This window comes from Puma concolor, chromosome B1, assembly GCF_028749965.1.
Source record: "Puma concolor isolate L17-30 chromosome B1, mPumCon1.1.hap2, whole genome shotgun sequence".
Classification (NCBI taxonomy): Eukaryota; Metazoa; Chordata; class Mammalia; order Carnivora; family Felidae; genus Puma; species Puma concolor.
Genome location: NC_141670.1, coordinates 35,073,164 through 35,086,939, shown reverse-complemented (window position 1 = coordinate 35,086,939; position 13,776 = coordinate 35,073,164).

Sequence of the window (13,776 nt, the reverse complement as noted above, 5' to 3'; positions counted from 1 at the left end):
CACAGGGTGACGTGTGGATAGGAGCACAGTAGCTGGAGCCACGCTGTGTGGGTTTGAATCCTAACTCCACTACTTACCAGTCGTGTGGAATGAGCATGTCGTTTAATCTCTCTGGTCCTTGGTTTCTTCTACTTGTAAGATGCCTCAGCATTTTACTGCACAGAATTCTTGTAAGGCTGAAATGAGTTCATTAACGTGAAGGGCCCGGAGTAAATTGTCTAGCACACGGCCAGTGCCAGCTAGTTTGAAACCGATTTATGATGGACGTGTAAATGGCCCTTCAAGTTGTCTACTTTTTTCCAGTTACTGTTTTTTTCTCTTTTTTTTTAGAGTAGTGTTAGGTTTACAGAAAAGCTGAGTCGCAAATATAAAGAGCTCTCACATATCCACCTTCACCCAGTGAATTTCCCCTCTTCTTAACATCTTGCATGAAGGCGGCACATTTGTTACAATGGATGAGCCAATACTGATACATTATTATTAGCCAAGGTCCATATTTACGTTAGGGTTCATTCTTTGTGTTGTGCATTCTGTGGATTTTGACAAATGTATAATGACTTGTATTAACCATTACAGTACCATGCAGAAGAGTTTCACTGCCCCAAAATTCCTCTGTGCTCTGCCTGTTCATCTCTCCCTCCCCTCACCCCCTAGCAACCACTGATCCTTTTACCGTCTCCAAAGTTTTGTCTTCTTCAGAATGTCATATAGTTGGAATCATACAGTACGTAAAATTTTCAGATTGGCTTATTTCGCATGGTGATGTGCATTTAAGTTTCCCCTATGTCTTTTAAAGGCTTGATAGCTCATTTCTTTTCAGTGCTGAATACGATTCCGTTGTCTGGACGCACCAGTTTATCCGTTCGCCTACTGAAGGCCATCTTGGTTGCTTCCAAATTTAGGCAGTTGTGAATACAGCTGTTGTAAACATTCATGGACAGGTTTTTGTGTGGTCCTAAGTTTTCAACTCATTTGGGTGTAAATACCCAGCAGTGCAGCTGCTGGATCACACGGTAAGACTATGTTTAGTTTAAATGGTATAGCCATACAATGGAATATTATATAGCCCTAAAAAGGAAGGAAATCCTGACGCATGCTAAAATGTAGATGAACCTTGGGGACGTTATGCTCACTGAAACAAGCCAGAGACAAAAAGACAAATACTGTGATTCCACTTACATGGGTTACTTTGAGAGTAGTCAAAATCATAGAAAAAGAACGTAGAGTGGTGGTTGCCAGGGGTTGGGGAGATGGGAAATGGGAAGTTGTTGTTCAACGGATGCAGAGTTTCAGTTTTACAAGGTGAATGAGAAGGAGTTACGAGATGGTGTAGAGAGTTCTGGAGATGGATGGTGTGGTGGTTGCACAACATTATGAATGTATTTAATACCACTGAACTGTACACATAATGGTTAAGATGGTAAATTTTAAAACTGAGAACAAACTGAGGGTTGATGGGGGGTGGGAGGGAGGTGAGAGTGTGTGATGGGTATTGAGGAGGGCACCTGTTGGGATGAGCACTGGGTGTTGTATGGAAACCAATCTGACAATAAACTTCATATTTAAAAAAAAAAGAAGCCACGAAAGGACAAAAAAAAAAAAGATGGTAAATTTTATATGTGTTTTACCGTACTAAAAGCCATTGGGGAAAAAAAGCCACATAAAGTAGAGAGGGGCACCTGGGTGGCTCATCGGTTAAGCATCCGACTTCAGCTCAGGATAGGACTTGGAAGGGGGTAGGTTCTAGGAGTAAACACAACTTGATGCAGTCCTCAAGAGGCTTGAGAGCAAATCACATAGAAATTAAATAATAAGGCAGTATGAGGTCCAGGACACAGTGGCTGGCACCACACAGTGAATAAAGATCAGAGGGACTGGAGAGTCCAGGGGGCTGTGTGGTATCCGGGGAGTGTGCCTGGGTGGGGGTGAAAAGGGACAGTTTCTTCCGGGCCGGGCCGGACCGGGTGGGAACGTCAGGGGAAAGGCACACCTGGGAAAGCAGCTTAATCCCTGCTCAGGAGGGGCCCCTGGGACATCTGGGAGCAGGTGGGACGTGGCTGGGCATAGAGTGGCCCCTGGAAACTTGGCAAAGGCACAGAATATGGGGTGACAGGTTCTGGAGACAAGCTCCGCCCACATTGTAGTTTTGCTGCTCTCCTCACTTCCCGCTTGACCGCTCCACCGGGGGAGTCTCCAGCTGCGGGAAGAGGGGGACTCTCGCCTGGCAGAGTCATTTAGAGGGGGCCTGGGGGACAGTTCCACATCTCATGCCCAGACACCTGGCTTCTGCCAGCTCTGACCACCTTGGCTCAAAGATGCAGCTAAAACAGGGAGGGGGAGTGCCGGACAAAAATGAGAGCTTTTCTCCAGAGCGATGGGCTGGCATCTGGCAGGGCCCGCGCTCCGGGCCACAGCCCAGCAAAGCCTTGCCGCCTCCCAGAAAGCATGTGAGCGGCCTGGCCAGGTCACTCGGGGTTGGCCGAGGACACAGACTGACTCTGTTCCATTCCGGCCGGTGGCATTTAGGAAGCTCCTGCATGCCAGACCCAGTTCAGCACTCTAGGGGAGGGAGAGGAGGCGCGAATCCTGTTGGCCCACCGGCCCCTTGCTCCTGGGGGAGAAGACCCAGGAGGCGCCTGTCTTATATTTTAAATATCTGGATGGGAGGACGGGAGGTTCAGAGGAAGGCATGCTTCCAGGAAAAAGTCCCCAAACCCCAACCGTCTTGTCACCAAAATGGCAGGAGAACTGCTGCAACTGAACTGTGGCCCCCCATATCCACATGCTGAAGCCCTACCCCCCATGCGATGCTACTTGGGAAGTAATGGGTTAGGTGAGGTCATGGGGGGGGGGGGCTCATGATGGGATTTATGGCTTCCTGAAGACAGGGAGACAGATCAAAGCTCTCCCTCTCTCTCCTCCCACCAGGTGAGGACACAGCAAAAAGGAGGCTGTCTGCCTGCGGGCAGGGCCAGAAACAGGTTGCCAGGATCTGGAACTGCGGGCACTTTGATCTTGGGCTTCCAGCTTCCAGAACGGTGAGAGATAAGTCCCTGTGTTTAAGCTGCTCAGGGTGTGGTATTTTGTTTCAGCAGCCTGAGCCGACTCAGACAAATGCACAGATGGCGGATGGCGCTTCCTTCCCAGGCCTCCCCACCACAGCTGACCATTGGCAACACTGTGACCCTGGGGCTTTGGCTTCTCTGACCCTTCCCCTTCACACACTCCTCTGCTACGCACAGGGTCTCTCGCTGAGCCCCCATTGTCTACCTCCGATGTGGGCAGCATAAATTAAGGTGTCCCAAGTGTGTGAACAATGGTCTCTCCAACACCCCCTTCCTTCCGCTACTGCCCTAACTCTCATCCAGGTCACCACCTGTCCCCGACGGGTGGCCCCTAATGCTCTAGGCCAACAGTGCTTCTCAAAGTGTGGTGCAGGGACCACTGGGGGCTACCGTGACCTTTGCAAGGAGTCCACGAGGTCAAACTATTTTTATAAAAAGAAGATCTTACTTTCCTTTTTATTCTGATTTTCTGGAGCTGGCAATTTGCCAGGAGCAGCAAGCGCCACTTCCTCCAGATTGGCGAACTGGTGTTCTGGAGCGCTCCGGGAATGTCGGGCAACTTGGATTTCAGTTTCAGTTGTTCTCTTCAGGAAACGAGGGGTTGAATTAGACAATGCAGGCCCCTCCTAGCTATAAAAATAGCGTTGTTCTATTTTCTTTGAATCTTGGTATTCTTTCTTGTAGACTGAGATACAGTTATATCTTCCCCACTGACCTCGCAGAGCGATTGAGAAGGCGAAAGAGATTAAATGTGCATGTGCTCTAAACAGGGAAAGTAACTCCATAATTATTGGATGTGATTATGAAGAGTGGAACAACCCAAGAAACATCAATGTAGTCAGAGGCCCATCCCCAGCTACCAGCCTCCTTGGTTGCTAGGAGACCATTGCAGGGATGCTCAAGCCAATGCAGCCTGTGTCTCCAACAGCTTCTACTTTAGGAATTGGAATCATTTTTCCTTAAAAGATTCCTGGAGCTCTCGAGCTGAAGTAAAACAAACTAACAAACAAAACCCCCGCTGTCTGTGGCTCAACGTAAATAATTTCTGGCCATTCAATTTCATTCTCCTGGTTTTCCTTTTAGCCCATTATCTGTCTATTTATCATCTCAAAACTTTTAAAATTATGAAATATAACCTACATACACAAAAGTGGATAAAATACAAAAATGAGCATAATGAAACCGTCATATAATTACTGCCCAGCTCAAGAACTAGAATATTACTGGCATCCCAGAAACATTCCCACAACACACATGTTCCTTCCCAAAACTGCCTCCCAGCCCTGAAAGTAAACACTCTCCTTTTTTTTTTTTTTTTTCCTGTAATGACTTTCCTGCTTGTCTCTCCTTGGTCTCTTATTATTGGAGGCTCCAGGGCTCAAAGTGGGTTATCCAGTTCAGGCCCCCATCTTCAACTACTTCTGGATGCTCTCAATTCCCCAGTGTGTACCTCTAGCCTGCTCCTCTCTAAATTCAGACTCCTGTGTCCGACTCTATGCTTCACGCCTCCCCTGGGTATCTAAGTGACGCCTCAATTCTGCTATGTCCCAAACTTTACTTCTGATCCTTTCCCCCAAATCTGCCCACATCAGCAAGGGTAAGGCTATCCTTCCTGCTGACTCTTTCACTTTTAAGCCCCCGTATTCACTCCAAATCCTTCACTGGATCTCCAGAATCCAACCACTCCTCACCTCCTGTACTCATCATCTCTCCTTTAGATGACTGATACAGCCCAACTGATCACTTGGCTTCTATCTTCACCTCAACAGTTGATTTCAAGCCTATAGACCAAGTAAAGTATCAGTCAAATTCCATCTCTGCTCTGACATTACCTTGTGATAACCTCCCATCACTCTGAGCGTAAAGCCAAAGTTCTTACAACTAACCCATGAACTCCTATAAGCTCTGCCCCCCCCCCAAGTACATGCCTCACTGACTTCATCTCCCCTTTGATGTTTCTGCTCTAGTTCCTCTGCCCTGTCCACTGGTCCCCAAGTGCCCCAGGTCTGCTCCTGCCCCAGGGCCTTTGCACAGGTGCCGTCATGCTGGAACTCTCCCAGGGTCTCCTTGGGCTTCTTCCCTTGCCTCCTGCAAGATTTTGCTCTAGTGCCATGTTCTCTGGAAGAGCATTCTTGACTGTAATATTTTAACTTCCAACTCCCACCCCTATGGCATTTCCTCTTTACCATCTCAGCTTTATATTTTTCTGTTTAGCCTTTAAATCTTCTAGCCTACCATATACATTATTCATTTATTTTCTTCTCCACTGTCATGTAAGTTCCATAGGGTTGGAGCTTGCTTTTTTCTTTTTCTTTTTCTTAATTTGTTTTCTTTTCTCACTGCTGTTTCCAGTGGAATATTTGTGGAATGAATGGATGGGTTTCTCTGAAGTCAGGGGAGCTGGAGGAGCAGAAGCCAAGCTGGTCATACTGTCCTGCTTGGCACCTCATGCCAGAACTCTCGATCATACTCACCTCCTGAAATCTCTCAGAAAATCACAAGTTCACACCTCTCTAGGTTTCATGATAATTTTACAGACATATTCACTCCCTCTCTACAAAGTCAGAAAAGTCATGTCCATTTGGCTGAAGGAAAACTGAGGAACAGAGGGAGTAAGCATGCTATTCAGAGCTTGGCTGCATTGCAGGAGCCACGGACTTCTTCAGAGTGTGGGTGTGTTGGGGGTGGGGGTTGTTGTATAAGAAAGGATTTGTGTGGTCTTCGTCTTTGGTTCTGGAGAGTAAGCCTCTAAAACTTTGGAATTTCCCCAGTGATGGGGGTGTGTTTTTTATTTACGGTAGGTCCCAGATCACCCCTGAGCATGCTAGGTGAGCCTGGGTGGGGCCTTGGGTAGTGTCAGGATGGGGGCTGGCCGAGCCACAAGGTTAGAGAGCTAGAACTTGGGCTGATGATATGGGGGGTGAAATTCACACAGGTACTGTTTTCCGAGATCTCTTTTCTCTTTATCAGCCCTGGTCCCCCTGTGTTGGTTTCATTTCAACAAAGGCAAAAAAAAAAAAAAAAAAAATTCTTTGTGAGTCTCGGGAAGATGGTGAATCTTTATTTCAGTGATTGTAATTTTTAGCTCTAGAATTTTGTTTTTCTTTTTAGTCTTTGTCTTTATTAATATTTCCATATTATTCAAACATTGTTTTCTTGCCTTTCTCTACATCATCCTTTAGTCCTTTGAGCACCTAGGACAGCTGTTTTAAAGTCTATGTCTAGTAGGTATGCCATCAGGCCCTTTTCAGGGAAAGTTTCTGTTGATGTATTTTTTTCCGTTCAATGGGCTATGCTTTCATGTTTTTTATATGCCTTCTGATTTTTTTTTTTTGTTGAAAACTGGACATTTCGATCTAATAATGTCTGGAACTCAGGAAACTCTGGGAACCAGATCTTCACCTTTCCCCAGGGCTTGCTGGGAGTTTTTATTTTGTTTTTGTTTGCTGTGTTTTTGTTTTGTTTTGTTTTTTAATCGTTATAGGCTGCCTCTGTGCCAAGGATCCTCCTGCAGTGTAGACCAAAGGTCTTCTCAGGTCTTTTCTAGGTAGGCACATTTCCCTGGGCCCATGTGTGGTAACTTTCCAGTTTTCCTCGGGAATATGATGTCTTTTACTATTTCTTTTTTAAAAATTGGCAGCTGTCAATGGTGTGCCACTCAAGACACAAACTCACCCAGGTCTTCATGGGAAAGGAGTGAACCTCAGATTTACTCTTGCTTCTTCTTGGGGACATACAGCCAATTAACTCGCCCTCCATCAGAGCGTTCTTCTTCATGAGGCCCACTAGATCCTCACAATAAGCCTGTGAGGTGCCCAGAACGGGCCTCATTTTTCCCATTTTACAAACAAAGTGTAATGAGATGGAGGAATTTTTATTCACTCAAATTTCAGGTGGAGGGAGGTGTAGTTTGGAAATTCCCAGCTACCTGGTGGGCTCTTCTACATCAGAGAAGCAGTGGGGCAGGGAGATGGGGTCACAGCTCCCCAAGGGCTGCCTGAGGCAGGGAGGGTCACGCTTCAAGTGCAGACTTTGGAGGGTGTGCAGTGTGAGAAGGTGGTCTTGTGCAATGGCACAGAGCTGTAGGCTGTCTCCCGGGGGTATCTCAACATCTTCGGAAGAGGCACTGATCCATGAAAATGCTAGGGGCACTGGATTTCTCGACCAGAATTTTGTTTTGTTTTGTTTTTGTTTTTGTGTTTTCTCTTCCCTCCCCCTACCCCCAACAAGACCTTTGAAGGTCATGGCCTGGCATCTGAATATGGTGTGAAATGGACTGGAGGTTGTACAAAAGACCATAGGAAGGCACTCCAGAAAGGACAGATGTGAGGGACATTCACCACTGTAGTTTTGTTTCCCCCGAAGGGACAGGAGGAGCCCTAATGGACCCCTGTGCTGCATTTTATTGGCACATAGAGCTCATATAACAATTTGAACTTTATGGAGGTAAAGGGATTAATCTTCTTCCCCCACCCCCCAAATCCTTCCCTGAAGTAAACAGTGTAAAATGTGTGTATCCTTCCACGTGTGTGTTTTAATTTGGACTCCAGGTGCCTAGAACCACACTCTTCATAAGCCCCGGTTCATGACATACTCTCATCCTTGGTTCCTTGTGCATGGCGGGGTTTATTCTGTTTTACATCATTATTTATTAATAAAAGGAACGCTCATGAGTACAACATCCAGTCAAAGATCTGGAGCACCATCAATGAATTACATTTACCTACACACCCCTCTCATATTGTGATGTTCTATACCTCCACAGAGGCAACCGCTATTCTGAAGTCTATTTGTCAGATTATAATTTGCTTATGCTTATAATTTCCCTCTTTTTAACAAGTTAGAAATGATCCACTTCCTCACCAAAATCTACCAGGCCTCTTAAATTTTGCCATTTGAATGAGTGTAGGATGATATCTCATTGTGATCTTGATTTGCATTTCCCTGATTGCTAGTGAGGCTATTTCTTCATATGTTTATTGGCAGATGGGTGTTTCTCCTGTGCCTATTCATTTTTCTCTTGGGGCTGTTGGCCCATGTTTTCCCTGAACTCTTTGTCATTTTTGAGACATCCAATGTTCATGGATTAAGAAGACAATCTCATAAAGATGCTGATTTTCCCCAAGTTGCTCTGTAAGTGTATTTCAATGTGGGTAAAAATTCTACCAGAAATTTTACAATATGACACGGAAAAGCAACATATCAAGAATAGTGAAGATGCATCTGAAGAAAAAGAATAAAGTTGGAAGAATCGACTCACCAGATTTAAAGATGTACTGTAATGTAAAGTATATTAATTAAGAAAATGTGGGGGGCACCTGGGTGGCGCAGTCGGTTAAGCATCCGACTTCAGCCAGGTCACGATCTCGCGGTCCGTGAGTTCGAGCCCCGCGTCAGGCTCTGGGCTGATGGCTCAGAGCCTGGAGCCTGTTTCCAATTCTGTGTCTCCCTCTCTCTCTGCCCCTCCCCCGTTCATGCTCTGTCTCTCTCTATCCCAAAAATAAATAAACGTTGAAAAAAAAATTAAAACAAAAAAAAAAAAAAGAAAATGTGGTATTGGCATAGGTGTAGACAAATTGACAATGAAACAAAATAGAGATACTGCAAACAATCGCACTCATGTATAGATTTTTTATTTATGACAAGTTTCAGACAAATTACTGGCGGAAAAGGGACTTTGAATAAATGAAGATGAAAATTTAATTATCTATATGGAAGAAATGGAATCCCAGTTGTCACCACACACAAATTCCCAGTTGTCACCACACACAAAATCAATCCCAGATTATTAGTAACATGAATGTCAAAGTCAAAAATTGAAAACTTTTAGAAGACAGTAAAGGGGATTACCCTTCTAACTTTGGGGTGAGGAAGAATATCTTAAACTAAAAACCAAAAGCATAAACAAACAAAAAAAATTGATACATTTTATTGTGTTGAACTTCTGTACATCAATATACAGCTTTAAGAAAGTGAGAATACAAGCTACAAACTAGAAGATGTTTATAACAAATATAGCCTCCAAATATTAATGTTAATAACTTCATTATTTGATCTACTATACAAATATATAAAAATGGATCACATATTTTTTTTGTAATTTAGCTTTATTTTTTATTTTTTAAAATTTACATCCAAATTTGTTAGCATATAGTGAAACAATGATTTCAGGAGTAGATTCCTTAGTGCCCCTTACCCATTTAGCCCATCCCCCCTCCCACAACCCCTCCAGAAACCCTTAGTTTGTTCTCCATATTTATGAGTCTCTTCTGTTTTGTCCCCCCCCCCCGTTTTTATATTATTTTTGTTTTCCTTCCCTTATGTTCATCTGTTTTGTCTCTTAAAGTCCTCATATGAGTGAAGTCATATGATTTTTGTCTTTCTCTGACTGACTAATTTCACTTAGCATAATACCCTCCAGTTCCATCCACGTAGTTGCAAATGGCAAGATTTCATTCTTTTTGATTGCCGAGTAATACTCCATTGTGTGTGTGTGTGTGTGTGTGTGTGTGTGTGTGTGTGTGTATACACATATATATATATACATATATACACATGAGATATATATATATATATATATATATATATATATATATATATCACATTTTTTTTATCCATTCATCCATCAGTGGACATTTGGGCTCTTTCCACACTTTGGCTATTGTTGATAGTGCTGCTCTAAACATGGGGGTGCATGTGGATCACATATTTTTTTGAAATGGTTTAATAATATGTGAATTACCAGAAACTTGCTCATCTACATAAAAGTATATCAGAGACAGCTTTCCAAGGTCTGTTTTATTTATTTATTTATTTATAATAAAAAGTCCTAATTTTTTGGAAAATTTTGTTTATTTATGTATATAAATACATGTACAACATAGTGATTTCATCAATTTGGTACATCATCCAGTGCTCCTCATGACAAGTGCCCTCCTTAATCCCCATCACCTATTTAACCCATCCTCCTCCCCTCCTCCCCTCTGGTAGCCATCAGTTTGTTCCTATAGTTAAGAGTCTGTTTCTTGGTTTCTCTCTCTCTCTCTTTTTTCCCCTTAGCTCATTTGTTTTGTTTTTTAAATTCCACATGTGAGTGAAATTATATGAGATTTGTCTTTCTATGACTGACTTTACTTCACTTAACATTATACTCTCTAGCTCCATCCATGTTGTTGCAAATGACCAGATTTCATTCTTTTTTATTGCTGAATAATATTCCATTGTATGTATATATCACACATCTTTTTTTAAAATTTAAATCCAAGTTAGTTAACATATAGTGTAATAATGATTTCAAGAATGAAATTTAGTGACTCATAATTTATATCTAACACCCAGTGCCCATCCCAAAAAGTGCCCTTTTTAATACCCATCACCCGTTTAGCCCAGCCCCCCAACCAACACCTTTCCAGCAGTCCTCAGTTTGTTCTCTGTATTTAAGAGTCTCTTATGGTTTGTTTCCCTCTCTGTTTTTATATTCTTTTTGTTTCCCTTCCCCTATGTTCATCTGTTTTGTTTCTTAAATTCCACAGATGAGTGAAATCATATGATTTTGTCTTTCTCTGACTTATTTCGCTTAGCATAATACCCTCTAGTTCCATCCAGGTTGTTGCAAATGCAAGATTCCATCCTTTTTGATTGCCAAGTAATACTCCATTGTATATCTATACCATATCTTCTTTATCTATTCATCAGTTGATGGACATTTGGGCTCTTTCCATACTTTGGCTATTGTCAATAGTGCTGATATAAATATTGGGGTGCATGTGCCCCTTCTAATCAATACTCCTGTATACTTTGGATAAATACCTAGTAGTGCAATTGCTGAGTCATAAGGTAGTTCTATTTTCAATTTTTTGAGGAACCTCCACACTGTTTTCCAGGGTGACTGCACCAGTTTGCATTCTCACCAGCAGTGCAGGAGGGTTCCTCTTTCTCTGAATCCTCACCAACATCTGTTGTTGCCTGAGTTGTTGTTAATGTTAGCCATTCTGACAGGTGTGAGGTGGTATCTCATTGTGGTTTTGATTTGTATTTCCCTGATGATGGGCGATGTTGAGCATTTTTTCATGTGTCTAGTAGCCATCTAGATGTCTTCTTTGGAAAATATCTCTTCGTGTCTTCTGCCCATTTCATGTATTTTAGGTGTTGAGTTTGATAAGTTCTTTATAGATTTTGGATACTAACCCTTTATCTGATATGCCATTTGCAAATATCTTCTCCCATTCTGTCAGTTGTCTTTTAGTTTTGCTGATTGTTTCCTTCACCGTGCAGAAGATTTCTATCTTGATGAGGTCCCAATAGTTCATTTTTGCTTTTGTGTCCCTTGCCTCCAGAGACATGTCAAATAAGAAATTGCTATGGCTGAGGTCAAAGAGGTTGTTGCCTGTTTTCTCCTCTAGGATTTTTTTTTTTAATTTTTTTTTCAAAGTTTTTTTATTTATTTTTGGGACAGAGAGAGACAGAGCATGAACGGGGGAGGGGCAGAGAGAGAGGGAGACACAGAATTGGAAACAGGCTCCAGGCTCTGAGCCATCAGCCCAGAGCCCGACGCGGGGCTCGAACTCACGGAGCGCGAGATCGTGACCTGGCTGAAGTCGGACGCTTAACCGACTGCGCCACCCAGGCGCCCCTCCTCTAGGATTTTGATAACTTCCTACTTTATATTTAGGTCTTTCATCCATTTTGAGGTTTTTTTGTGTGTGTGTGTATGGTGTAAGAAAGTGGTCCAGATTCATTCTTCTGCATGTCGGTGTCCAGTTTTCCCAATACTATTTGCTTAAGAGACTGTCTTTTTTCCATTGGATATTCTTTCCTTTGTCAAAAATTAGTTGGCCATACATTTGTGGGTCCATTTCTGGACTCTCTATTCTGCTCCATTTGATCTATGTGTCTGTTTTTGTGCCAGTACCATAATGTCTTGATGATTACAGCTTTGTAATACATTTTGATGTATTACAGAATTGTGATGCCTCCAGCGTTGGTTTTCTTTTCCCATATTACTTTGGCTATTCGGCATCTTTTCTGGTTCTATGCAAATTTTAGATTTGTTTTGGGGGCACTTGGGTGGCTCAGTTGGTTAAATGTCCAACTTTGGCTCAGGTTATGATCTCATGGTTTGTGGGTTCAGGCCCCACGTCAGACTCTGTGCTGACAACTCAGAGCCTGGAGCCTGCTTCGGATTCTGTGTCTCCCTCTCTCTCTGCCCCTCCCCTGCTTGTACTCTGTCTGTCTCTCTCAAAAATAAATAGAACATTTAAAAAATTAAAAAAAAAAGAATTGTTTATTCTAGCTCTGTGAAGAATGCTGGTGTTATTTTGATAGGGATTTCACTGAATGTGTAGATTGCTTTGGGTAGTATCGACATTTTAACAATATTTGTTCTTCCTATCCATGAGCATGGAATGTCTTTCCACTTTTTTGTGTGTCTTCTTCAATTTCTCTCATAAGCTTTCTATAGTTTTCAGTGTATGGGTTTTTCACCTCTTTGGTTAGGTTTATTCCTAGGTATTTTATGGGTTTTGATGCAATTGTAAATAGGATTGAATCCTTGATTTCTCTTTCTGCTGCTTCATTATTGGTTTATAGAAATGCAAACTATTTCTGTTAAATGTATTATTTAGAACTCACTTCTTTTAATAACTGTATATTTTGTAGCATGTAGATTTCATAATTTATTCAACCATTCATTCCACTGTGGATAAGCATTCAGATGATTCCAGTTTTGTGATTACAAGTGGTTCTGTATTTAGGAATGTTTGCCATGGAGACAGATTGCCTAGGTTGGAATCCTAGCTTCACCCTAGCTATGTGCTTTACCAAGCTGCCGGAGTTAAGTTTCATTTCCTTATGTGGAATATGGAGGCAGTAATAACTCTTGCTTTGTGGGATTGTTACAGGGATTAAATGAGTTTATGCACATAAGGAGGAGTGGAGAACCATGCCTGGCTACAGTATGAAAGCTCATGAACGTCAGCTATGTATCCGGCAAAGTGCAAACATGTTTTTCTTTCTGTAGTACAGACTTCTAGGAGTGGTCTGATCTAGCCAAAAGGGAGGATTATTTCAAATTTTCAGTTGATGTCATCAGGCTACTCGTGCTAAAGATTGCTGCAATTCATATTCCCACAAGGAAGCCATACACATGAGAGCACCCGCCTATTTCGCCATTCCCTCACCAGAACTGGAGGGCACCCAGTTTTGAATGTTTGGCAATCTGAGGAGAAAAAAAAACCCAATCACTTAACCTAATTAAATGTCTTAATTTGTACATCCTGCTGGCTGTGTTCAAATTCAGGCATGTAAACCAGCTGTGCTTCAAGGTCAGCCATCTCCTTAAAGTGACACTGAACCAACAGACATCCCCACCTGCCAAGTGATCATAGCCATGGGATGAGAAAGCAAAAATGAGCCCTGGATGGAGCACACTATCCCCACTACACTCTCCTAAATGTTAGCAGAATAGAACATGTGGTAACATTAGAATGAAAGTCTTTTTTTTTTTTTAGAGCATTTTGGCTATTCTCTTTCTTTCTTTCTTTCTTTCTTCTTTCTTTCTTTCTTTCTTTCTTTCTTTCTTTCTTTCTTTCTTTCTTTCTTTCTTTTAAATCGCCCCCAGTTGAGAACAACTGCTTTATTTTTTTTTTAATTTTTTTTTAACGTTTATTTATTTTTGAGACAGAGAGACACAGCATGAACGGGGGAGGGGCAG